We start from the raw sequence: 18,532 nt of genomic DNA, 5'->3' as shown, positions 1-18,532 counted from the left end.
TGTGCAGAGGCATCCTCGGAAGCCATCTTGGTAAAGTATGTTATCACTTCAGTAGAGGCAATATGGAGACAGAGCAGGAGCACACTCCATTTCCAACATTATGGACATCTGAACTAGCAGTGCTGTGCAGTTACCATGTAATTATGCCATATACATATGTGGAAAGCTAAAGGCATGGATATTACATTCCATCTTTGGATGTCAAAATATCGTGCTGCTACTGCTGTGTAAATCTGTTCATATTCATGTGGCAGTCGCTTTTACGTATAACAAGTGATATATGAAGCACCTCATGACTGAGTAAAAGGCCCAAAGGGTTAATTGTAAACCAGTGATCCAAGACTGCCTAGAATAATCAGCAGAAACTCCTCTACCTCTGTCCTATTCTCTGGTTAACAATTGATGGACCACTGTCACTCTTACATAATCATACACATAAATTACAGGCACTCAATCGCTTGCTCTTCCTTTGTGCATCTTGGTCTTCTCTTGGGCTTGCTTCCTCTCACAGGTAACCCCGAGGATGAAGGTGCTTCATTTGGTGAGTATCAATCATATCTGCATAGGAAATGTACTACTTCCAGGACTTCTGTTTACACCAATTCCATGGACATAGCACAATTGTACTGGTTTCTTGTCAGACATGGAAAAAGTACATTGTTAATCCAGTAATAGACCTACTTTTTTTTTTTTAAGTGAACTACTTGGAGTAAATAAGCATGTTTAACTCATGTTAAGTTTTGCTTCCAGGGCTGCCATCACAAATTGTGGGGTTCAGGACTGACAAAATAGGCAGAGCTCCTCTTCCCAATTACTGGCAGAGGATGTATATAAAAACCACATAATGCATGCACAGTTTAACACCATGCAGGTTATTCACAGCACAATAAACTGGTTGACAGGGAGCGGTAGATGGTGATGGAAAGGCAATGGGTGACAGGGAGTGGTAGACTGTGACAGGTACAGGATGACAGGGAGAGGTAGTGGGTGACTGGAGAAACAGTGGGTCACAGGGAGGCAGTGCATGACAGGGATAGGTAGAGGCTGACTGGGAGAGGCAGTGGGGGGCAGGGAGAAATAGAGGGTGACAGGAAGAGGCAGTGGGTGATAGAGAGAAATAGAGGGTGATAGGGAGAGGTAGTGGGTGACAGGGATAAATAGAGGGTGACAGGAAGAGGAGTGGGTGACAGGGAGAGGTAATGGGTGACAGGGAGAGATAGTGGGTGACTGAGGAGGTAGTGGTTGACTGAGGAGGCTGTGGGTGACAAGGGGAGGCTGGGGTTAACATGGGGATGCAGTGGGTGACAGTGGAGGCAGTATATATATATATATATACATATATATATATATGTATCTTTTTAAATTAATTTGTGCCTTGTTACGCTTCACCACACTTTGGGGGTAATTCAGACTGCATCGCTGCAGTGGCGAAAGCATCTCACTGGTGCAATCACCTCTGCCTGATTGACAGGCAGGAGGGGGCATGCCAACAGCATTAGAATGCCATTGGCGGGGCACGGCACGTACAACGGAGGCATGTCCGGAGCATTGGGGGGACAGGCTGCGGCGGTTGCGTGATGTCACATACAGCCGCTGCGACCCGGGACACAGCGGTTGGCCCCATGCCAGCGCACAGGAGCTGCGCTGGCAGGGGGCTACTTGTCAGGTACAAAAGCATTGCTGCCATGCAATGCTTTTGTACCTGTGCGGTGGGGGAAGAGGGCCTGACATGCGGGGCGGACTAGCCCTGTGCTGGGCGTACCCCCGCATGTCTGAGTAACTGATTGTAGATGTGCTAAATTTAGCACATCTACGATTAGGTCTGAATTACCTTTATTTTTTTGCTTCATTTCCTTTGCTTTTTTTCAAACTTCCTCTTTTCTTCTTCTGGGTAACTTCTGTGTACCTGGTCTGGGTCTGGTTTTGAAACTCTAGCAGACGGCACAACTCCCTGCATTGCAGCTATCACTGTACGGCTCTCTTAGAGCCTCATTTATCAAACAATATTAGCAACTTTTTCCCCAAAATATCTGCGATACCTGCTGCCATCCCTCCATTCCTGCAAACCATTCCAGAGATTGACACCCGCCCACCCCTTCCTGAAGCAACAAACCATCTGAAGATAGCGTTCGCCCGTTGCAGCCTATGGGCTACTCACAACATATATAGTTCCGGAGGGTTTGCCTAGGAGCACCACTTGTTGGGGGTGGCACAGCAGTCAGCACCCCCTCCTCCCCAAGAGCAGTTGGTGGTCACCCAGGGTGCAAGGCCAATGCCACTGCTCTTGAGCCATCACTCCCGGCTCTCTCTCAAAGCGACCCATACTGGCAAAAGCTGAGGGGAACAGCAGGAGCCAGGCGACCGGGGAGAGAGGCCTGGGCACCTACTGCAGCTTTTGTCTGACTCTGGCCGGAGTGTGAGAAAGGGGATGGGGGAGGAGGCAGCTGTAATGCTAATGCGAGTGGCTGGGAGATCCGGGGAATGTGTGGTGAGGGAAGGTAATGGGGCTGGAGGAAAAGGATGCAGGGAGTCAGGACGGCTGTGAGGAGAGCAGCAGTAGAGACCGCAGGCTGAGCATCCATTGCACACAGACAACTGTGGAGACCCCTTGGCACCTAGTCTATCAGTGGGGTTCCGTCAGGACAGGATGACCCCCCTCCTCAACTCGGACTGTATGGGAACAGTAACCCCAGACATCTCTTTGTGCAGCCTTACCTGTCACTGCCAGGCTGCTGGCTCCCCTGCTGTGCCGCTGGGTTTATGGGGGGGGCAGGGCATTGCAGCTGTGGTTCCCCTCACTCTCATTACTCTCCCAGTCCATGGGCTTGCATCTAGAAACTTCTGAGGCTCTCTATGTGTGGGGGTGTTTGGTTTGTTATATGAGGAGTGTGTGCCCCTTGTCATTACCTTGTTGTATAGTCCTTTCACTCACTGTGTTTCCCAGTGATGCTACCCCTACTCACTGACACAGGCGAGAAGATAACTGGTATATTGGAAGTGTCCACCTGTCAGATATAGGCAGTTGAACGGATAACTGGTGCACGGTATAAGCCGTAGGAAGTAGGAAGGATGCAGAGGTTGCCCAGGGCAACTGTAATTTCATAGACTGTGCTAGATAAATGACACTTAGGGGGCAATTAAATAGTTTCTCCCCGTGGCTGGCACTAAATGGCGCCCAAGGGAACAATTCAATTATTGCTCCATTTGGGCGCAATGAGCCACAGGGAGACACATTCTAGCTCACAGCCCCCCGTGTTAGTAAGCTTTAATGTGCAAAAAGTGACCCGTTTGGATACCCAAACGGTACTTTTTGTGTCACGCCCAACACATTGGTTGGGTTTAGCCATTTTATGCGGCTAAACCTGGCCTGTCTGGGCATGATTAGCACAATAAAAAAAACTATTGAATATCGCCTCCCGATCTCCTGTCACTTTAGACGGGAGATCGGGAGTGATAAACAATTGAATCGCCCTCTTAGAGGCTGGTTGGTTGCTTTGGGCAACGTCTTCACTTTGTCTCTCTCCAAGGCTCGAAACATCACCCCCTTGATGTGCCCACCTGTCAGGTATAGGCAGAAGAGAGGATAACAGTACATAGGATGGCGTGTGGTTCATAGGGTCGACCACACTTAGGTCGACAATAACTAAGTCGACACCCAAAATAGACTAAAACAAACAAAAACTGCTGAAAGCGCCTCGTAATAAATTGTTCTATATAAAAAAAATCCCCAATTTCAATGCGCTGCTGTGTAGGCACTGTGTATTTGCCTAATTGAAGGAATCTAGATTGAAAAAAAGAACTCAGCTGCGCAATGAAATTGGAAACATGAACAAAAGCTGACGTATGCGGAGATAAATTATAAAGAAAATTTAATATGACAATAAAAAAAAAATTCATACAATAAAACATATAGTCTGGACTTAAACGTTATAAGGAAAATAGTAAAATACCCTGTACTGGATATCAGATAAAACAAGCACTTGTGGTGTGAGCAGTAACAATATGCAACATTTGTATCCAACAAGTAGAAACAGTGGGGTAAATTTACTAAGATGAGAGTTCTATTTAAGATGGGATGTTGCCCATAGCAACCAATCAGATTCCAGGTATTATCTTCTAGAAGGTGCTAGATCACAGGTTCTCAAACTCGGTCCTCAGGACCCCACACAGTGCATGTTTTGCAGGTCTCCTCACAGAATCACAAGTGAAATAATTAGCTCCACCTGTGGATCTTTTTTAAAATGTGTTAGTGAGCAATTAATACACCTGTGCACCTGCTGGGTTACCTGCAAAACATGCACTGTGTGGGGTAATGAGGGCCGAGTTTGAGAACCACTGTGCTAGATAAAAGAGATGTAGGATCTGATTGGTTGCTATGGGCAACATCCCGTCTGAAATAGAACTCCCATTTTAGTAAATTTACCCCAGTATCTTTCTTACAGTACACTTTCTTAACTCACACAATTTATTGGACCCACTTCAGTCAAGCTATTGTCCCCAACAATCCACAGAGGCAGCACTAAGGCTGTGAATGCTCTGCTCACTGCTACTGTAAGTCTAAAGGCCATTACTCAATTCTTATTCTTCTAGATCTCGCTGCTGCTATTAACACTTTTAACAACTCTCTTCTCATACAAACACTACAATCCATAGGTCTTCAAGACACAGACCTTTTTTGGTTCTCATCCTACCTATCTAATCGCTCTTTCAGTGTTCATTTCTTTAAATCCACCTCCTCTTCACTACTTCTACCAGTTGAAGTACCGCATTGATTACTGCAGTGGTCTCTTAAGTGGTCTTCCAGTCACCACTACAATCCATTTTGTATGCAACTATAAGGCTAATCTTCATCGTCTTCTAATCTGCTTTGTCAGCCGCTCGATTGGTTACATGTGTTCTACCATATTCAATATAAAATACTTTTATTTACACATAAGGCTATTAGCCAGATGACACTAACATGCATCTCTGTGCTAATCTTAAAATATCTCCCAATCGGCCTCTTAGCACTGCACAAGATCTGCGTCTCTCATTCACATGCATTACTTGACCCCATTCACAAATATTGGACTTTTGTCGGGCTGCATGCCGTCCCACGCACAATAAGATACAAGTCTCCATGGGTTCAGAATGACATTGCATGCGGTCGGGATGCTGACAGTCACATGACTGACAATGGCATTCCAACGGGTTCACTACGATATGCCGGCGGTTGGGCTCCCGGCGACCAGCATACCGGCGCCGGGAGCCCGACCGCCGGCTTACCGACAGTGTGGCGAGCGCAAATGAGCTCCTTGCGGGCTCGCCGCGCTATGGGCACGGTGGCACGCTACGCACGCCATGCTATTTTATTCTCCCTCCAGGGGGGTCGTGGACCCCCACGAGGGAGAATAAGTGTCGGTATGCCGGCTGTCAGGATCCCGGCACCGGTATACTGTGCGCCGGGATCCCGTCAGTCGGCATACTGAAGACCACCCCATTCCAACAATGAGGATCCCAACATCAGAGGGGCTAAGTATTTTTACCCTTCTCCAACTCTAACCCTCTGGGAGTAGTTGCTAGGGATAACCCTCCGGGAGTGGCGGCTAGGGCTAACCCTGGGAGGGTGGTGGCAGCTTGGGCTCACTCCCCACCCTAGTGCCTAACTCTAACCCCCCTAGTGACTAACCCTAAACCCCCCAGACCCTAGCCTAAACCTCAATACTTACCTTTGGGGTGACAGCAGTCTGTGTTTTGGCGACGGTCTCCTGAGTGGTGTCGGGATTCCGGCATCGGTCACCGCTGACATCCTGACCGCCGGTATGCTGAACACATCCCATCTCCATACCTTCAAAACTCACCTCTTCTGGAAAGCTTATCAAATTCCAGAACCGCCCACATAACCTTCATAAGCTTTCCTACCTAATTACATCCCCTCTATACAGTCCACAATAACCTCACATTATTTTCTTTCTTCATTGTCACATGCTCCTGACCCTTGGTCAACATTGCTGTGTGACTATATCATACAGCCCATGAAGAACCTTTGCAATCTGGCTGAACCATTATGCAATTGGTAGCACCTACTGTATCGTTGTGTACCAACGCCTATTTCCCTATGCATTGTAAGCTTGGCAGCAGGGCCTTCTTAGCGCTATGTATGTCTGTTAATCCCCAGTTTTGTTCTATTACTGCTGTTTCCAACTGTAAAGTGCAACAGAATATGCTGCGCTAATATATAATAAAAAAGCTTATCTAATCAGATTGCAGCCAAGGGAGTAGGAGTCCTAGGGTAGGCGCCACCACATGAAGGAGCAACTGGGGCTGACAAACCCTGAGAGACACATCTAACTGTGTTACAATTATGTGAACACTCCTTACTGCACTACCAGCCCTATTTACCTTTCCAGGAGTCAAAAATGTAAGGCAATGATTCACAAAAATGTATATAAGGATGTATAGGCTCAAATTTTTGGTGCACAAATACAATAAGGAAATGTGGATGTCACCAAAAACAAAGACATACTACCAACTGTAAATGAGACTACCAATGTGTATAAACTATGACAAAACTTACTTATTTTTCACATTATCTATTGTAATTGTTTGTTTGCAGGATCCTTCCCTCACCTACCGACCAGAGACTGAGGGACAGCAGTACAGGAATTACAAAGTGAGTTTACAATATGACAAGCAAACATGTAGAGACAGTTGTCCAAGAGGAACTGAGATGCTCGTATATAGTAATAGGGGAATGATTAATGAGCCGCAGAATTATGGCTTCATTATGATAGGTATTAAATGCACAAGGCAAAACACTATCACTTTGTACCAGTGTACTTAGATGGTCTTCCTAGCATACTACAAAGTGGATGTCTATTTTCCATCCTTGGTAGACATCTTTGCAAAACAGTCGCTAAACAAAAGTGTAAACATCAAATCAATGTCCAACCTCCTTCCACATTACATCCACCCATATCATTAAATAAAATATTATTAATTTCCTCTTAAAATACTGTTCAGTCTAGTTTATTCTTATTCTAATTTTGTCCTAAAATAAATTCTGAGAATGACAGACCATCAGGAATGTATTCCATATATCACTTTTATGTTCTTAAACCTACTTTTTACTATGGGAATATTGCACCTAGAAATGTGCTTCGCCACTCTGGTACAGTTAATAGGGGCAATATCCCATTGAAAGATTTGGCTAAGACCTTGTTTATAGTGGAATGACATCAGTGGTGCAAGTAGAAATATTTTCTTAGTGGTACTGAGTGCAGAAAAATGGGCGTAGTCATGTGTTGTCAGGGGGCGTGGTTACATGCCACTAGTGGGAGTGGCTACATGACACTAGCGGCGTGGCCACACGACACAGCCCCTTATCTTTGCACTCTAGAGGCAAGGCTAGAAATATATAGTACTGCCCCCAGTATAATAGAAATATATAGTAAGGCCCCAATTTAAAAACAATATATAGTAATGCCTCTATTATAACAGGAATATATACTTTAGTAGTACCCCCTGGTATAATAGAAATATATAGTATTGCCCTCATAATAATATACATATATAGTAGTGTCTACATTATATTAGAAATTAATGACCCCACACAGTGATGCCAGAGACATGCCATGTAGCCCAAAAGTCGCTCAGTGCAGATGAGTCACACAAGCTGAGTGAATGGAAACAGCTGCACAGTCTCCTCTCTTCACGCCAGCCACAGCCGCCAGAGGAGGAATCGTGATGTGATGTCATGACGTCACCATTGTGCTCTCAGTAACCCTGACTGTGGGAGGCGCCGTCATGCTGCCAAACACAATGGTCTTGTTGCTATGTGGTGCATTATAATTGTGGTAATGGAGGTCACGGGTGCAAAGTGTGTGGCAGATGGTACTGCGTACCCACTGCCAATTTCTTAAGGGTACTCCGTACCTGAGCACACAAGCATACTTGCACCACTGAATGACATTGATAACTCCACCCAGGTTATAGACAATACTGTGGACGTTGGAGCACTACTTAAGATAATAATGTTCCTTTCTGCTGCGGGGGACACTGGGCTCCACAGGGAATGACATTGGGGTGTAGAGTAGGATCTTGATCCAAGGCACCAACAGGTTAAAAGCTTTGACCTTCTTCCCAGAATGCATAGCACCGCCTCCTCTATAACCCCGCCTCCGTGCACAGGAGCTCAGTTTTGTAGTTGGTGCCATGCAGTGCAGGCATACAACAGGTGGGCTGCTCCAGCAGCCCTCAGAAGAGCTTTTTTAAGTGAAAAATGAAGACTTCAAGGGCTGCAGCAGAGACACTCTGAGTGTTAGATGTCAGTCAGACATCTCTTGCTGCAGCTCCATCACCTCCCCCAGTGGCGCTGTATACTCCCGCGCCCTGGTTGCCGGGTACTTACAGCAGAGGCTCCGGTTTTCTTCAGTCAGGCACACTCACACCACCGCAGCTCTCCAGGATCACGTGGCCGCATTCAGGGAGGAGGTAAGTGGGTTCCCCAGGCGGGACCAGCTGTAAACCGCGATCCGGCGCGGCCGGTGGACACTGTGGCAGTACAGGGACCCCACTAGACCACCAGGGCAAAGGCACAGGTCGGATTCTCTCAAAAATCCATTTGCTAAGGCCCGCAGTACCCGGTGGTGAGTCCAGCAAGGGGATAAGGCTCTGACCTGTAGCCCCTCCCCCAGCCCCAGGGCGCCATTTAGAGTAAATGTTCCCGCTCTGGAGCTGCATATCTCTCTCTCCCTCATTCTCGTCAGCATTTGGGCGCCATTAGGACAAGCTGAGCTGATCCTGGGACTGTTTGGGCAAATCCTCCTCTGTAAAGCCGCCTGCATGTCAGCGCTGTGCATTTTACAGGACACTTAAGTATTCTACATGTCTGTTGACAGTGTTAGTTAAGAAAAAGTGCATTTAGTCAGGGTTATTTAGTACAAGTACCCTGTGATATACATCCAGTCTTTACTATGCATTGTTATATCTATTGAGTGTATAGCTGTACTCTGTATTGCTAGTCCAGTGCAGTTTTATTGCATGTCATAATTTCTGCATTGTACAATGTGACTATGTGTGTGTGCATATAGCTGCTGTGTGACCTCCATTTCGTGTATCTCTCTCAGATTGCTATCCCTATATTCTGTAACCTGAGGGGGCTAAGTGCGTCAGGATTATTACTTAATATAGGTGTTTCACAAGATATACTTATTGTGTATTTTTCTCTGTGATTTTTAGTCTCTGTTTGTGATAATACACACTACACAGGGGGTTCTTGTCAAGTGTTGTGCTGCTGATATTGTACTCGGTTGCCTTGAATTGAGCTTTCAGATATGTCAGCTACTGGAGGCGACGGAGCTAGGGCTGATCCCACATTGCGTGGTGGTGACGCTGCAGACACATTAGAGGAAAACATAGCAGCAGAGGGTTCAGGTTCTGGGGGTTCCCTACCCCCCAGTGGGACCGTTGCAATGGGGGTGCATAATGACCCACCTTGGGCTACTTTCTCCACGTTATTGAATACGTTGGTAATTAGACTTACGCCCCCTATGGGACCTCCTGTGCCGGTGCAACCGCTTATGGTCCCTGCGGTTAATCTGCCATGGGCAGATCAACTGTCCACTCAGTTACAGCACTTGAACCAATCACTGACTAAACAGAAATCTCACCCTCGCCCGCCTAAGACCAAGGGGTCCTCTAAGTGGGCTATTACTTCCTCACAATCCACCAACGTCCCAGACACCTCGTCTGATGAGGATAGCGTATATACTGAACCCACAGACACTGATACTGATAATTCTGATTGGGAATCTGTTTCACAGGTGGATGTTCCTGACTTGTTGGAGGCCATCAGGATAATTCTTCAAATTACTGATGACCCAGAGCCTGGTACTGCCCCTAAGAAACCGGACAGATTTAAACATCAGAAAGTGGTTAAACATGTTTTACCTCACTTTGACCATTTAGTTGACATACATCAGGAATCCTGGGAAAATCCAGGAAAGAAATTCACGCCTCACAAGAAGATGCTGGCTCGCTATCCCCTTGCGGCAGAGCTAAGTAAAAATTGGCAGACACTCCCGCCAGTGGATTTGTAAGTGGCACAGCTGGTGGTATCCTCAGCTCTACCTGTTACTACCGTCACGTCTCTGAAAGAACCGACGGATAAGCATGTGGAGGGTTGTTTAAAGCCGATTTACACCCTAGCAGGTGCTGCGCATCGGCCCACCATTGCAGCGACTTGTGCTGCAGAGGCTATTGAAGCATGGGCTCAGGAGTTGGAAGCTGAGCTGCCTTCCAACGTTTCTGATCATGCTAGACAATGTCTATCGTATATTGTCACAGCTTCTCATTACATTAAGGAGGCGGCTTCTGATGATGGAATTCTGGCGGCCAAGGCTTCTACTACATCCATTTTGTCTCGCCAGATTCTCTGGCTGCGGTCCTGGTCTGTAAATCTGGACTCTAAGAAAACCCTGGAAATACTCCCTTTTAAGGGAGACATTCTTTTCGGAGAAGACCTCAATAAGATAGTGGCTGACTTAGCCTCTGCTAAAACAGCTTGTCTAACTAGTACTGCTCCTTCGGTACCGAAGGCTAAGAGTACTTCCTTTTGCTCCTTTCGTCCTTCAGGGAAAGCAAAGGGTCAGGTGTACCCGAAACAGGCTCGCACTTCCAAACCCAATAAGCCCAAACCTAAACGGGCCTGGGCTGCCTGTCAGCCTGCTTCCAAAATGTCACAACTGAGGGCCTGAGCTGACGGAAGGCAGCCTCAGTTGTAGGGGCTGAGGTGTACCGGAACCTGGGAGGTTGTATCAGACCCCTGGACATGTAAGTAACATGAAGAGAAACCGCCCGAAGGCGTGACCACGACAACTTGAGTAAAAGTCAATGATATTTATTTATGACAAACTCCATGCATCACAGTAGCAGTAAAAGAAACATAAAAATCAGCAGAGAAATAATAATACAGTTCCTGGGTACTACAGGGTGGCAGGGGCCACAGAGCTCTGGTGGTATGAGACAGTTCTTATTATCTGCAAGTTGGAAAGTCCTTACCAGGCTCAACTGTAGCAATGAGGAAAGCCCAGGGTCGTACCAGCTGGTGTTCCAGGGAAAGCTGGACTGCTGTAGATAAAATGCTGCTGTGGGTACTGGTTAGAACCAGACAGGTGTTGGCACGGTGGATACTGGCTGGAACCAGTTAAATAATAAATAAAGCTTGAGAGCGATGCAATATAGATGAAATGTAGAATTTGAGAGCGGAGAAATAATAATACCGGTGGAGAGTGGTAAACTGCAGAAAGGACACCGGCCCTTTAAGAGAAGCTGTACACTGCTGGAAGCTGAGCTGGAAGCAGGTGATGTTGTAGCTGGAAACAGGTGAGTCCAGAATGGATCGGAGAGTCAGGCTACACCGCAGATGGAATGCTGGTGCGGGTCTCTATAGCAGAAGTCTGGAGACAGGAGCTGGAACCTGGAAGACATTCACAGAAGAGAAGAGAGACAAACTGGAACTAGGTTTGACAACCAAAGCACTGACGCCTTCCTTGCTCAGGCACAACCTATTTATACCTGCAGCAAGGAAGGCATTGGCTAGGCAATTATGCAAATTAATAATACTGACAACGGATTGGTAGGAAAGATCAGCTGACAGAATCCAAGATGGCTGCGCCCATGCAGACACTTGGAGGGAAGTTTGGATTGTAATCCATGTGGTCTGGAAAACAGTAATGGCGGCGCCGGCCACCGGAGACAGGAGACGCCAGGCTGACAGATGCACATCCAACCACGCGGACACAGCGGAGGCCGCGGCTGACGTAATCGCCACTCTGAATGCAGAAGCTCAGGGACGGCGGCGGAGGCCGCGGGAGACGCCATGCCAGATGTATAAGGCGTTACTGTGACTGCGTCCAGAGAGACAGGCGAGGATGCGGGAATGTGCACATCAGGATGACAGATGGGATCCGGTCCTGGAGCGCTGAGCCAGCCTTAGGAGGCATCTGATAGGTAAGAAATGGCGTCCAGATACCCGGATCGTGACAGCACCCCCCCCTTTAGGAGTGGCCCCAGGACACTTCTTTGGCTTTTGAGGAAACTTGGAATGGAATCTCCGGACCAAGGCTGGAGCATGGACATCAGAAGCATTGGTCCATGAACGTTCCTCAGGGCCATAACCCTTCCAGTCAATAAGATACTGAAGTTGACCGTAACGGTGACGTGAGTCCAGGATCTTGGCCACTTCATACTCAACGCCTCGTTGAGTTTGGACTTTCGGAGTTGGAGGAAGTGAGGAATGAAACCGATTCAAGATTAGCGGTTTCAACAGGGAAACATGGAATGTCCTGGGTATTTTTAAGAAAGGAGGTAACTGGAGTCTGTAAGCAACAGGATTGATGACTTGATCAATTTTAAAAGGACCGATGAAGCGAGGTGCAAACTTCATACTGGGAACTCTCAACCTCAAATTCTTCGTGGATAACCATACCCGATCACCCACCTTGAGAGCAGGAACTGCTCGACGCTTCTTATCAGCAAACTTCTTGTACCTGAACGATGCCTTGAGCAGAGCTGATCGTACGCTCTTCCAGATATTGGCAAACTGATGCAAGGTGATATCCACTGCGGGAACAGAAGTTGCTGGAAGCGGTTGGAACTCAGGGACTTTAGGGTGGAATCCAAAGTTGGTGAAGAATGGTGTTGAAGAAGATGAAGAATGATACTGGTTGTTATGACAGAACTCGGCCCAGGGAAGTAATTGAACCCAGTCATCTTGAGAGGAGGACACATAGATGCGGAGGAAGGACTCCAAGTCCTGATTCACCCTCTCAGTTTGACCATTGGTCTGAGGATGGTAAGCCGTGGAAAACTTTAGCTTGACTTGGAGGACTTGACATAAACTTCGCCAGAATTTGGCTGTGAATTGAACTCCTCGATCTGAGATAATTTCTTCTGGAAGACCGTGGAGTCGGAAGATCTCTTGTATAAATACTTGAGCCAACTTGGAAGCTGACGGAAGACCGGTGAGAGGAATGAAGTGTGCCATCTTGGTGAACCGGTCAACTACCACCCAGATGGTATTGAACTTGTTGCACATGGGCAAATCTGTAATAAAATCCATCGACAAATGGGTCCATGGTCGACGGGGAACAGATAGTGGAACCAGTTGCCCCGCAGGCGACTGGCGGGATACTTTATGTTGGGCACACTTTGGGCAAGATGCAATAAACTCCAAAACGTCCTTTTTCAGAGTTGGCCACCAATAGGACCTAGAGATAAACTCCAGTGTTTTTTGGATACCTGTATGTCCGGCAAAGCGGGAAGCATGGGCCCAATGCATGAGCTTCTTCCTTAGTGTCGGCTTCACAAAACTTTTCCCTGATGGGGGCGTAGAGTCCATCCCTACCGTGGAGAATGCCAACGGATTTATAATAGGATGCTTGTCTGAAGACTCTGACTCATTTTCTTGCTCCCATGAGCGGGAAAGGGCATCGGCCTTGCGATTCTGAGAGCCCGGACAGAACTGGAGTTTAAAGTCGAATCTGGAAAAGAAAAGTGCCCATCTGGCCTGACGAGGGTTGAGACATTGTGCGCCTTTTAGATATAGAAGGTTCTTGTGGTCTGTAAGTATAGTAATTGAATGGGAAGCTCCCTCCAACAGATATCTCCACTCCTCTAGAGCGAGCTTGATGGCTAGCAACTCCTGGTCGCCAATGGCATAGTTGCGCTCCGCTGGGGAGAACTTCCGGGAGAAGAAACTGCAAGGATGTAAATGGCCATCTTTAGCCCTCTGGGATAACACCGCTCCTACTCCAACGGAGGAGGCATCCACCTCTAAGATGAAAGGAGAGTCGATGTCAGGCTGTTTCAGGACAGGCGCAGAGATGAACCTCTGTTTCAAAAGATGAAAAGCTTGCATGGCTTCTTCAGACCACTTGGACGGGTTAGCACCCTTCTTGGTGAAAGCAGTAATAGGCGCCACAATGGTGGAAAAGTCTCGTATAAACTTTCGGTAATAATTGGCGAACCCTAAGAACCTCTGGACCCCTTTGAGGGTTAAGGGTACCGGCCAATTCTGGATTGCTTGTAGTTTCTCAGGATCCATCTCTAGTCCGGAACCGGACACAATGTACCCTAGAAACGGAATGGACTTGACTTCAAAGACGCATTTCTCTAATTTGCAGTAGAGATGATTGACACGGAGACGGGACAGAACCTCCTTTACCCAAAAACGATGTTCCTCTAAATTGTTGGCAAAAATGAGGATATCATCTAGATAGACCACAACATGACGGTATAGAATGTCTCTGAAGATCTCATTGACGAAATGCTGGAAGACAGCTGGAGCATTGCTCAATCCGAAGGGCATGACGAGGTACTCATAATGTCCGTCACGGGTGTTAAATGCGGTCTTCCACTCGTCACCCTCACGGATCCGGATGAGATTGTATGCACCTCTCAAGTCCAGCTTTGTAAAGATGGTAGCTCCGCTAACTCTGTCAAAGAGCTCAGTAATCAGGGGTAAAGGATAGCGGTTCTTGATGGTAATGTCGTTCAAACCTCTGTAGTCGATGCACGGCCGCAGACCACCATCTTTCTTTTTTACAAAGAAGAAGCCTGCGCCGGCTGGAGAAGAAGAAGGTCGAATGAACCCCTTTGCTAGGTTCTCTTTAATGTATTCCTCCATAGAATGCGTCTCAGGCAGAGACAACGGATAAGTTCGGCCTCGAGGTGGAACCTTCCCTGGAACGAGATCAATCGGGCAGTCCCATTCTCTATGAGGAGGAAGGATATCAGCAGAAGCTTTACTGAACACATCCGTGAAATCTTGATATGGAGGAGGTGGAACATCAGACGACCTGGGGGAGGAAGAACAGACAGGCAACACTTTAAACAAACATGTCTCAGCACAGGAGGGACCCCATGCCAGGATTTGCGTAGTCGTCCAATCAATTGTAGGATTGTGAAGACGGAGCCATGGAAGGCCCAGGACCACAGGATGTGTGGCTCTTGGAATCACTAAAAGTGAAATAAGTTCGGAATGAAGAACTCCCACTCTCAGACGAACTGGTAGAGTCCTTAGAGCAATAACTGTATCAAAAATTTTACTGCCATCCACGGCAGTTAAGGAAAAGGAGGAAGGAAGTCTCTCGGTGGGTAGGGACCACCGTTTAACATAGGCTTCGGTAATAAAGTTCCCAGCTGCTCCGGAATCAAGGAGGGCAGTGATGTTCCGATAACGTTGAGCAACTTGAAGCGAGACTGGGAGATTACAATCTTGAGGAGATCATTACTCCTAGCCGGCCCTCTCCTTGGCGAGCTAGGATTTGGAGTTTCCCGGACGTTTGGGACAGGCATTAATAGTGTGAGACGGAGCTGCACAATACAGACAGAGAGACTCAGAGAGACGTCTTCGGCGCTCAGCAGGAGTTAAACGGGAACGGCCAATTTGCATGGGTTCATCTTTAGTTGGTGACAGTTGGTGAGGAGGAGAAGCAGAAGATTTTGGAGCAGATGATCTTCCACGCTCCGTTGCTCTCTCTCTGAAACGTAAGTCAACTTTCGTACAAAGTGAGATTAGCTCATCTAACTTGGAGGGTAAGTCTCTGGTAGCTAACTCATCTTTAATACGCTCGGATAAACCATGCCAGAATGCAGCATACAGGGCCTCGTCGTTCCATGCCAGTTCAGATGCCAGGATCTGGAACTGTATAAGATATTGTCCTACAGTACGTGATCCCTGGCGTAAACGGAGAATCTCAGACGAAGCTGAAGTTACCCGGCCTGGCTCGTCGAAGATGCGCCTGAATGTTGACACAAATGCAGTGTAAGAAGATAGCAGGGTGTCGGACCTCTCCCATTACGGTGATGCCCAGTCAAGGGCTGAGACACTGAGAAGAGAGATGATGTAGGCAATTTTTGTACGGTCACTGGGAAAATTGCCAGGTTGTAGCTCAAACTGAATCTCACACTGGTTGAGAAATCCCCTGCAGAATCTTGGAGATCCGTCAAATTTTGCTGGCGTTGGAAGATGAAGACGTGGAGCAGAAACGGGTAAGGTGGGTGGGGTTATAGTTGGAGTCACTGTGGTTGACGCCCCAGATGCGCCTGATCCATGGAGAGTTGTCTGAATCCCATCCAGCCGAGTAGAGAGATCCTGGAGACAGCGGATGATGTGGCCCTGTGCAGCCTCCTGATGTTCAAGTCGGGCTGCCAGTTCTTGCATCGGCCTGGCCGCTTGATCCTGGTCTCCGGCTGGATTCATTAGGTCAGTGCTTACTGTCACAACTGAGGGCCTGAGCTGACGGAAGGCAGCCTCAGTTGTAGGGGCTGAGGTGTACCGGAACCTGGGAGGTTGTATCAGACCCCTGGACATGTAAGTAACATGAAGAGAAACCGCCCGAAGGCGTGACCACGACAACTTGAGTAAAAGTCAATGATATTTATTTATGACAAACTCCATGCATCACAGTAGCAGTAAAAGAAACATAAAAATCAGCAGAGAAATAATAATACAGTTCCTGGGTACTACAGGGTGGCAGGGGCCACAGAGCTCTGGTGGTATGAGACAGTTCTTATTATCTGCAAGTTGGAAAGTCCTTACCAGGCTCAACTGTAGCAATGAGGAAAGCCCAGGGTCGTACCAGCTGGTGTTCCAGGGAAAGCTGGACTGCTGTAGATAAAATGCTGCTGTGGGTACTGGTTAGAACCAGACAGGTGTTGGCACGGAGTGGATACTGGCTGGAACCAGTTAAATAATAAATAAAGCTTGAGAGCGATGCAATATAGATGAAATGTAGAATTTGAGAGCGGAGAAATAATAATACCGGTGGAGAGTGGTAAACTGCAGAAAGGACACCGGCCCTTTAAGAGAAGCTGTACACTGCTGGAAGCTGAGCTGGAAGCAGGTGATTGTCACGAACCGGTCTCTCACCTTTGCGGGTTCTGGGGTTCATCCGTTGCCAGTGCGGTTGCTCGCGGTGCTGTGCGCCCATGTGGGGACACGGCGTGATCAATGGCACAGGTAATGCAGAGTCTGGGAACTGTGAGTGCGGGGACCAAATGGCCTAAGGCACTGCGGTGTGTCTGCTGTATAGGAGGTGGCCATGTTGGAGACCAAATAGCTAATACTGAGCACTTGTGAAAACACCTGTGGGCAGGTGTAAGCCAATCCCGTGCTTGTGCTGCCTTTAAGTAGGCTGGGATTATGTTACTCTGAGCCAGTGCTTTGTTGTATCAAAGCTGTGCTCTAGCTCTGAGCTCTCTCCGTGCATTCCTGTGTGATTCCCGTGGTCCAGATATCGCCTCCGTTCCCAGAGGTCCGTCTGCAGCCTTCACTGCTGAAAGATCCACCGGCTCTCTGCTGTGCTGTCAGTTAATTGCACTCCTATTGGAAATAGTTGGATTCCCAGTGTCCTGCATGAGGTTACCTTGTCAGTCTGCCTATCATTCAAAGTCTGGAGGATTCTGTTTCTCTCAGCTGTTCGTTTGTTCAACTCTGCATTTAACCCATTCATCACCTTGTCTTCTACTACAGTTTCACAGTGATCTCCGGAACCCGCAAGTAACCCAATTCAGTACTTTTATTTGCTATGTTGTCATTACAAGGATAATTCATCACAGTCTCTCAGTTAACTCTCAAAGCTCCATTGCCAATTCTTACAGTTAATTCTCCATGTCTGCATTAACCAGTTAAACACAATCTGCAGTTCAGCATCAAAGCTTGTTTATATTTGCTATGTTGTCATAACAAGGATAATTCTTCAGTCTCTCAGTTAACTCTCAAAACTCCATTGCAAATCCTTACAGTTATCTCTTCATGTCTGCATTATCCAGTTAATCATATTCTGCAGTTCAGCATCAAAGCTCGTTTATATTTGGACAATCCAACATTTATTCATCAGCTTGTTTTGCATATGTTTCCATGAACATTTCTTTTATGTATTTTTGAGTTTTCTCTTGCATATTATTCCTGCAATACTTCAGTATAATATGATGATTAACAACTTGTCAGTTAACTCTTTACTGAATTGTTATTTTGAATAAATATATGAATCGGAACTTTCTTCGTCCTCCCTGCTTTCTTCATAGCCCAGCACCTACACCTGTGGTTGGTCCCGGGTTAACGGATTCACAAAAACACCCGGACCTGACAGTAAGCACTGGCCACATGGATCCGTCAAGTGACCAATTCGCAGGAGGCGGTGCTACGTCAGATATCCTTTCCCGTCTGGAAAACCAGGAGTCTATACAGACACAAATAGTGCAGTTTATGCAAACTATGGCAGACCGTTTAGAGACTCTTCATACGGCTATTAAAACGTCCCAAGTCCAGATTCTAACCCCGGATGTCCCAGTTACCACTACAGCTTCTCCTGTGACGCTGCCTACGTCCCGCTTGCAGTTACCCTCTCCGAGTAAGTTTGACGGAACTCCAAAACTTTGCAGAGGATTCCTGAATCAATGCGAGATCCAGTTTGAACTGATGTCTGCCAGTTTCCCATCAGCTCGTTCTAAGGTTGCATATATTATTGCCCTCCTCTCCGGTCAG

The 18,532-nt window shown here is 47.2% G+C and overlaps 1 protein-coding gene across 2 annotated transcripts in view; it reads left to right on the top strand.

The window, feature by feature from the left end:
- The first annotated feature begins 2,317 nt into the window (after positions 1-2,317).
- Positions 2,318-18,532, top strand: part of MIOX (myo-inositol oxygenase) — a 58,949-nt gene continuing 42,734 nt past the window's right edge. Inside the window, exons 1-2 of one of the 2 annotated variants that reach the window (XM_063930445.1) lie at positions 2,318-2,416; positions 6,596-6,652. The gene's annotated coding sequence lies outside the window, so the exon portion shown is untranslated. Of the gene's footprint in view, positions 2,417-2,569; positions 2,673-6,595; positions 6,653-18,532 lie in introns of those variants that run through there. The other variant, XM_063930446.1, reaches the window with a different exon arrangement.

This window comes from Pseudophryne corroboree, chromosome 6 (genome assembly GCF_028390025.1).
Source record: "Pseudophryne corroboree isolate aPseCor3 chromosome 6, aPseCor3.hap2, whole genome shotgun sequence".
Classification (NCBI taxonomy): Eukaryota; Metazoa; Chordata; class Amphibia; order Anura; family Myobatrachidae; genus Pseudophryne; species Pseudophryne corroboree.
The sequence above is the reverse complement of the archived record's forward strand: the minus strand, read 5'-3'. Positions and strand labels throughout refer to the sequence as shown.